We start from the raw sequence: 9,281 nt of genomic DNA, 5'->3' as shown, positions 1-9,281 counted from the left end.
TGCAAAAGAGAGGGGCGATGGGTCTATGCATGTTAACCAGGGGAGGATCTCAAGGGACTGTGTCAGTCCAGTTTGCCCTAAGGTCAAAGACTGTCTCCAAGGGACCAACCGAACCCAGAAACAACTGTGTTCAGTGATTGATGGCTGCCCGTGCCTAGGGATTGCCCTGCTCAGGGGGTGGTGACTGTGCCCTGGGAGCAGCCATATCCAGGGACTGACCATGCCTATGGAATGGCTATGCCCAGGGACCTGCAGTTCCCCAGGACCAACTGAGCCTTGGAACAACTGTTCTCAGGGGAACAAATGCTCTCGGAGACCCTTGGAGGATTCATTGTGTCTAGGGCTCACCTTTGCCCTGGGACTAACTTTGTCCACAGTGACTGCCTAAGAGTTGTGTGGACCCAGGGACTGCCCGTGCCCAGGGACTGATGATGCCAGAGGATGTCTGTGCCTAGGGACCGACTGTATATAGCTTGACTATGCTCATAGACTGTTTCCAGGGACCATCTGTGGCCAGAGACTCACGTTGCCCAGTGACCAATTGTGTTCAGGAACAGCTATACCTGGCAGGGGCGCCTGGGTGGCTCAGTTAAGCGTCCGACTTCAGTTCAGGTCATGATCTCATAGTTCATGAGTTTGAGCCCCCATCAGGCTCTGTGCTGACAGCTCAGAGCCTGAAGTCTGCTTCGGATTCTGTGCCCCCCTCCTTTTCTCTGCCCCTCCCCTGCTTGTGTTCTGTCTCTCTCTCTCTCTCAAAGATAAATTAACATTAAAAAAAAAAAAAAAGAAGAAGAGCTCTACCTGGCAAACCAGCAGAGCCCAGGACCAGACTAGGCACAAGGATGGATTCTATCTGGACATCCAAGACCCACTGTGCACAGGTACCAGCTGTCCTGGGGACTATGGTGGGGAGCATAAGCTTTTTCCCCTGGAAATAGTCATGTGCCTGGCATACAGGCTGCCCAGATGCATGGCACCATGCCTGGTGTGGGGGCCTCTGGCCACAGCCTTTCTTCTGGGACAGTGGGAGGAAGGAGCCCACGCCCTCAGTGCAGACAACCTCAGATTCCCCAGTCTGGAGCTCAGTGAATAGAGAAAGAGAGAGAACACAGAACTATTGAGCACATCTTCTGCATCAGCACATGCTTGGTCCTTCCTTCCCATTATGTCATTTCATCCCCAGGACAACCCCAGAAGATAGTAGGTGTGAGTCTCTTTTAGAGGTGAAAAGCCAAGGCTCACAGATGTGAAAATTCTTTGCTGGTCTTTCTGACCACAGAGCTCTTAGCCATGCTGCTCTTCTGCCTCTAAGGCCGTGAGCTTCCCCCTCCATGTGGTACCCCCGCCACTGCCCGGCAAGTAGAGGGAGAGGTTGGAGCCTCCCCTGGCTTACAGAAAAGGAAACTGAGGAAGGCCCAGAGCTCAGACATCGAGTCTACACTTGGCAAGTTAAACCCGCTCCTGGCAGCGGCCCTGACCTCTCAGGCATGAGAAGAGCACTTGGCAGGGTTGGTAGGAAGGGCTTCCTGCGGGCTGCATTCCTGCTCGCTGTCTTGGAGGCAGGCAGGCTGGGGTGCGGAGGCTGCTGGCCTAACACAAGCCCCCTTTCATGATGCCCAACAAGGGTCCCTCAGAGCTGGGGTGCGGCTGTGCAAACACGCACATCTGGGCCGCCAGCCGGAGCAGGGCAGCGGAACTCCCCTGCAGCTGGCCAGCTGCTCCTGACCTCCGGACAAAGGCAGCTGTGGCCCTGTGGGGGCTCCCAGGGGACTTAGGGCTCTGGAGGGTACAGCCCCTATGCAGCCCTCCACGGGGGACAGTCCTCTCTGGCTGCTGCCTGTCATCTTCATCCGGCTGGCACTCAACACTGACAGCATTTCCTGCTGAGGGCGTGCTCCCCCCACACCCCCACCGGGCCCACACTCAGCCAGAACGAAGAAAATAGCACAAAGACTGTAGGCCGCGAGGGCCTGAGTTGCTTCAAAGAAGCTTCTGAACAGCCACCCCATCTTCATGGAGTTTATCATTTCAGGGAGGAGAAAGACACAAATCAAATAATCACACACACAAAAAAACAATGATAAAGAACAGCAAACTCTTATGTCTGTGTTTTTCAGATTTTGGGCATTGCTTTTGGTGCTTTACACATTTTAACTCATTTCATCCTGGTAACAACCCAATGAGAGCAATATGATTATTCTGCCCCTCTGTATGTAGAGATTAGGTGGTTGAGGCACAGAGAGGTTTGGTGACTTGCTCAAGGCCGCACAGCTAGAAAGTGGCAGAGCCAGGATTTGAAGTCAGCGTACATTCTTAACCATGATGCACATTCGTAGATCACTGTAAGGGCCGTGATGGGGCAATGGGGTCATCACTGGAGAGGCAAATAGGATTTGCACTTAGGGAAGATTGCTTTGGTTGCTGGGTGGAGGGCGGATCTGAGGGTCTGGACTGCAGGCTGTCACAAGAATATGGAGGTGCCGCCTGGATGAGGCCTGAGGAGAAGAGGGCGGGTCTGGGGGAGAGAGAAGGGTCTAGAATGGTGGTACCTGGCAGCTGACTGGGTGTGGGAGTGAACTCTCCACCTTTTGTTTGGAGGTCAGCCAGCTGGGTCCCAGTGCCTTCTCCACCTGCCTGGCAGGACCCCTTTGGCTCTTCCGCCTGCCCGGAGGGAGGAGGAGTGGTCTGTGGGGCATGTCTGCAGTGATCCAGCTCCAGGAGCATCCCCGGGGGTGCAGGGGGAGAGGTCAGCAGTGCAGTGGAGGGAGCCCTGCACTGGGCATCAAACATGGATTTAAATCCTGCCTTCGTTGGCAAACTGTGGGACTCTGGGTGAATCTTCTACGTCTCGGAACCTTCATCTCTTCTGCAGTCGGAGAAACGGTGCCTCCCTGGTAGGACTCATGTGAGACAGTGGATGTGAAAGTAGCTGCAAAGGGAGAGGCTGAGGAACTCTGTTGCAGCTGCTTAAAGCATCACTTGAGGACCCCTTCCATGTAGGGGGTGGGGGGCAGGGAGGGCTCAGGGGACCTAGGCACTGGTGTTCAGGATGTTCTGTGATGATCTTGGACATGGGCCCGCCATGGCGTGGAAGAGCCAGGGCTGTCCTGCCTGGTGGGTAGAGAGAACAATCCTGCCTGAGTCAGCATCTGGAGTGGGGCTGGCCAGGAAGGGCATCCCTCATTCATTCCAGCTCATCCTCCCATTTAACAAACATTTAACTGAGCATCTACTAAGGGCTGAGCCCTGTCCAAGGGGGCTGCGGTATCCAGATGAAGCAAGGTCTGCCCAGTCCTGGCTTTCCAGAGCTCCCTATACAATGGGGGCAGCCGGTGGTGCTGAGCAAGAATAATTAACCAAGAGGGTCATGAAAACCCCCAGGGAGGTAAGGAGAGTGACTGGGGAGAGAGGCTCCTCCAGTGGAGGCCTGGCTGACAGAAGAAGGCAGCCTGGAGGCGCCCAGGGGAAGGTCTGGCCAGCTTAGGTGTCTAGTGAGAAAGGAGGGGTGTGGTGGCAGAGGCCCTGAGAGATAGGAGAGAAGCCAGCTGCCTTTGGGCTCTGCAGGCCCTTCTAGGGAGTGTGAACTTGGCTCCAGGAGCAATGGGAAGCCTTTGAAAGGATTAACACCAGGCCAGAGCGGAATCTGATACACTAGTTTCAAAGGTTATTCTAGTTGTCGTGCAGAGAGCCAACTGAATGGGGGAAAGATGGGCTCCAATCCTGCTCCCTTCCCCCACAGGACCACACCTCTGTCGGTGTAGGCATTACTAGCCCTCCACACCCCCACCCCTCTGGAGACTTTGGGCTCCAGATCTCCATGGCCCCTAGAGCACCCAAACCCCTGAGACAGAGGACTGGCTGGCTGCCCTGGGCAGGCTGGGCTGGAAGCCCACATGAGGGGACCCAAGTGCAAGGGCAGTGGGCGCAGGCCTGGCTGCCCTGCTTGCTTCCACCCACCATGCAGGGCAGACCCCCACCCCCACCCTGCATGGGGCTTTTGAATTAAAAAGTCTTAACTTTTTCTTTTAAATGGCAGCTCTGTGTACTGTACATGGTAATTAATACATTAGCATTTATGCAAAATACCGTCACAGCCGGGCTGGTATGTCAGCTGCCTTCCTGAGCTGTAAAAATGTGAGCGCCCCAAGGTACCTCAGACAGGCCCCCCCAAGCCCCCCTGCCCACCCGCCCCTAGCAGACGGCTCCATTTGACTTGCGCCGCTCACTACCGTTCCTAGCGTGCGTCTGTGCACACTGGTCAATGTATATGCTTCCCCTTAAGAGGGTCTGCGGGTATGCAGATCTGTCCTTGTGAGCGTGTGTGTACACATGCTACCTGCATTCGTACAAATGCACGTGTGTGGTACCTGAGGGCATCTCTGTGTCAGTGTGTGCCTGTGTGCTGGTCTTATATGTGTGGTTTTATATGTGAGCATCTCTGAACGTACGCATGTGTGGACCTCTCTGTGTGCCGTCTGCAGGTAGTTTTGTATTGGTGACTAGGTGTGTGTGCACGGATGTATGTATCTGTGCATGTCTGTCTGTCTGTGTGCCTGGGTAGTGTCAGTGTGTGTTCGTGTGCATCCATGTGGGTCAGGGACGCACGCACATGTGTGCATGCACATGCACGTTCCTGTTCATAGGTGTGCATCACCGGGTGTGTAACAGCCTAGGTGTGGGTCACTAGGGATGCCTGTGGGGTCTGCTATTTGTGTCTGTGCATCTGTGTGTTAGTAGAGCTATGTACACCTCTGTATGTGCATTCCTACATGTGCAGAAGTGTGTATTAGCACACGCACACACACATGTGTGTGTGTGTATGTGTGTGTGTGTGTGTATGTATGAGATGCTTGCTAGAGTGGCTCAGAAAGACGAACAGTGACACCTGGGGTCAGGCTGGGGCTCCACCACTTGCTGGCACTGAGGTCTTGGGAAAGTCACACGGACTGTCTGCCCCTCAGTGTCCTCATCTGTAAACTGGGACTAATGAAATCCACCCTGTCCCAAACAACAATAATAGATATTCACTGGGCACTGGATGCCCTGCCGCCGAATGGGGGAGATGAACCCATAAGCAGGTGATAGCACAAGGGACTATGAGGAGTGCCACTTAGCCCCGATGAGGAGACGGTGTGGGACAGGAGACAGACTTAGGGAAAGCTTCTCTGAGCAGGCAATTGTTGCTCAAATCTTGGAGGATGAGGAGGGGTCAGCAGATGAAGAAGCCCAGAGGGTGAGCGGCCTGAAGGAGGGCAGCCGTGGAGTGGTGTGGCCCATTCCGACCAGTTGGAGGCCAAGCAGGAGCAAGCAGGAGCAAGCTGGCAGGAGTTGGGGGACCTGCCTGGTAGGTCATCCAGGGTTGCACATACTGGGGCGGTGGGGGCCAGTGACGGCCTTTAAGAAGGAGAGGGTCGGGGTCAGAGTAAAGCCTCACTCGAGCTTCTGCAGGGAGGAAGGACTATAGTGGGAGGTGGTTCTGGGGGGGAATCATGGGTGCCTGGCTGCTGTGGGGTAGCCCTGAGCCCAGGCAGTAGGGGAGCAGAGAAGGGGAAGTCGGGGGGGGGGGGGTCAGAGGGAATTGCTGAGTCAGCATCAACGGTAGGCAGAGATTGATTAGATAATGAAGTGCGGGGAGGGAGGGGGAGAGCTAGGAGGGGGCCGGCTCCATCTGTGGCCCCAGTGATGGGATGGTTGATGAGGCTGTCCACGGAGTCAGAAGGAAGAAGGAAGGGGTTCTCTTCGGAGGGAGGGTGATGAGTTTTACACCTCTTGGGGCTGCAACACCTATGAGATATCATTCATTAATTCATTTACTCACACACTCACCATGTATCAGGCATCTGAGAGCCCCAGATGAACAAGGCAGAAGATTGTCATAGGCAGAGGTAAACTCAGGTGCGAGGCCCAGTAGGAAGAGACTGTGAATTCTGGGAAGAATAATAAAAGGCTCAGGAAGGTGGAGAATGTAGGGGAGGGGAGAGAGCAGGCCTGTAGGTGGAGTGAGCAGGTGAAATGTTTGGGGACTGCAGGAGGAGGTGAGGCACTCCTGGTTGGGGGTCATCGGGTCAGGTTTGCATTTAGGAAACCCTTTCTTTTCTCTTTTTGCCCATGCCTATAGCCTGCTGAAGGATCCGTGGGTTTCTGATTTGTGAAATGGGGCTGCTGCTCTGTGTCACTGCCACAGAGTTGTAAAATAGAGCGATGCTGGGCCCTGGTCATATGCCCCTGCCATCAAGAAACTTCCAGAGACAGACACTACGTGTGGTAGATGCCATGAGAGGGGCTGGTGCGTACTAGGTAGTGAATACCTGCTTGTTGAATAAAGTGCCCAATGAATGACTAGTTGCACCGGGTCTGGGGAACTGAATAAAGGAGGCATCGATGGCTGGGGTCCGTCTGGGAGCAGGGAAGTATTAGGGAAGACTTCCCAGACGAGGTGACTCTCAAGTTGGGTCCTAGAGAACGAGTGGGAATCATCCAGAGGAAGTGGGGGAGGGGGCAGCGTGGGCCACAGAGTGGAGGTAGGGCAGCAGGGAGGGCCGGGGGAATGGGAAGTCGTTCAGTGGGGGCTGGCGCACGAGTGTGCAGGGTGAAGAGTGTACATGGGTGTGGTTGGAGCCCAACCAAGGCCATGTCACAAAAGACCTTGAGTGCCAGGCTAAGGGGCTTAGATCGCCCTGGCCACCCTCCATTCCCCATGGGCAGTGTGGAGCCATAGATGGCTTTTAAGCAGAGGAACGCCTGGTGAGTAAATTTTGTAGAAATCATCCTGGGTACTGGGAACTGACTGAGGGAGGGCAGGGCTAAGGACAGGGAGCCCAGTCTTTTGTGGCTTACTTTGGAAGTAGTGACTCTACTGCTATACCTCTTGGATTTATCCTAAGGAAAGGGGCAGCAAGCCTTTTTAAAATTATGGCATGTACTGGCGAGCAGCAGGAACCCGGGTTTCAATCCTGCACCCTGCCATTATCTTGCCCTGTGACCTTGACTTGGCCAAGTCAATTAGCTTCTGAGAGCTCTAGGTGGTTCTTAGGTCAGGAGACCCACAGGAGGTGGTCCAGGTAGAGAGGGAGGGATGTTGGGAAGGGCTTTGTTTCGCTCACCTCCTGGGGGGAGAGTCCCCTCAGGCACCAGAGGGCAGGGAGGGGGCCCACTGCCTCCTTTCCCTTTCCTCCTAAGCAGGAGGGTGAGGACAGGACAAGGGCAAGCTCATGTATTTTCATGCCGTGGCCTCGACACTCAGCCCTACAGTCCCAGCTCACAGAGGCTGGGAGGCTGCTCTGGGGTGGGCCGACCCCGCCCGCAAGCAGACACTCCGCTATTGTTCAAAATGGAATTGGTCCCAGGAAGCTTGGAGCCTGTGAAAACCACCATGAATTTTGCAAAACAGCTCCAAGGCGGTAAAGCATGTCAGAAGACTCAAATGTGGAAATCCCTATTTAGAAACTCCGCTCTGGACAGGCATGATGTGCCTGGAGAATGGGATGGGATAGGGGCTTGGGCCCTACACGTCCCTTGGCTGGCTGGCGGCGTGAACAGTGTGCTGAGCCCACGCCAGAGGCGGGAAAGCCCCTTAGTCCCGGCTTCCTTCCGGTTCACCTGGCTTGGGATTGAGCCCCTTCCCAGGCACCCCCCATCCTTGTCCAACGTACCTATACTTTCTTTCTCTTTTGAAAGCAGCGTTATCATTTTGTAGAAAAGGATACATATGCTTGTTGCGAAAAATTCAGACAATATGGAAAAGTTCAAAGAAAAATGTAAAAATCACCTCAGATTTCACCATCCAGAGATAACCACATAACATTTTGGTGAACGTCCTTCCAGACTTATCTCTGTGCATAAATATATACAAATAGATTCCACGTATGCAATTCTACCCTGAGTGAGATCAGACGCCACATGGCTCTGTCACCTGTTTTTTTCCCCCCACTCAGCAATATGTCATGGACATCCTTTATATCAATACATGTAGATCCACCTCTTACTTCTAACGCCTGCATTATGCGTGTGGCTAGACCTCGCTTCACTTACACAGTCCCCGGCTGATGGTGATATGCGTTTTTCCCAATTGTTTTGCTTTTATAAATATCCCTGCAATGAACTTCAATGTGTATGTATCTTTGTGAATTTCATCCGTTCATTCGTTCGTTCATTCGTTCATGCCACAGATGTTACCAAGTGTGTTCTACCTACTAGCCCAGTACCAGGCCTGGGCTAGAAAGGGTGAGTAAGACAACATGGTCAGTCCTGCTTTTACAGAGTTTATGACGCAGTGAGGAGACAGGCCATTCAGCCCCTGCCAGCAGGGGAGACTGCTAGCAGTTTTTGTTTTTGCCTCGAGCTGGTGTCTCGAGCACTTACCCAAATAATGATCCAATAAGCATGTGATACGGAGTGCAAAGGAAAAGTGCTCAAAGCATGAATGAGAAGTTCCAGCTGTGAGAGAGGAAGACAAGAGAAGATAACCTAGACTCGGGAGTCAGGGAGGGCTTCTCGGAGGGGTTGACATTGAGGTTGAAAGAATGGGCAAGAGGCAGGGTCAGGGGACGGATGAGGGAAGGTCAGGTGGATGCGGAGGGGAGCAGCAAGCGGATTTCACTTGGAGGGAGCGACAGTTTCAATTATTAACATGCAGAAGGTTCCTGAAGATGGAATCCCTGGGTCAGAGAGTAAGCAGAGTCTATGTTTCATCTCATGTTATAGCTCACCGTCTGCACAGGCCTTCTGACATTCAGTAAGAGCGGGCATGGAGGGTTAAGCTCAGATTCCTGTATAGGAAGCAAGCTGGTCACTGCAGTTGCTGTTATTATTATAATTATCTTTGCCAATCGAATCGGTGAAAAATGAGATCTCATCTTTGTTTTTAACCAACGTGTCTTTTTTTTTTTTTTTTGACTCTGCAGGAAATGAGCCCTTGGGGGGAAATGAACTATCTTTCTTAAGCCACCTTTATCAGAACCTTCCTGTGCCCCTTGGAGGGGCCGGGAACATCTCTCCATTCCATCCTCACCTCAGAGGCCCCAGGACTTTGAGATGACTCCAAATCCCGTGTGGCTCAGGGTTTCCAAAAGCAGGTGCTGGTCGGAGAGGAGGGTGGTTTGGGACCTGTATCGGATGGGTGTTATGCGCTTGGGGAGAGACAGGCAGAGAGGTGGGGGCCCCAGAGGCAGAATCCACATGCCCTTAGAAGTGCTTGGAGATCCCAGGAGCTTCTGGATGGTGCTAATGCAGCTGTATGAATATTAACAGAAGGGCCATTAATATTGATGACAATAATAAAC

Source organism: Suricata suricatta, chromosome 8 (assembly GCF_006229205.1).
Source record: "Suricata suricatta isolate VVHF042 chromosome 8, meerkat_22Aug2017_6uvM2_HiC, whole genome shotgun sequence".
NCBI classification, from domain to species: domain Eukaryota; kingdom Metazoa; phylum Chordata; class Mammalia; order Carnivora; family Herpestidae; genus Suricata; species Suricata suricatta.
Note: the sequence above shows the minus strand (reverse complement) of the source record.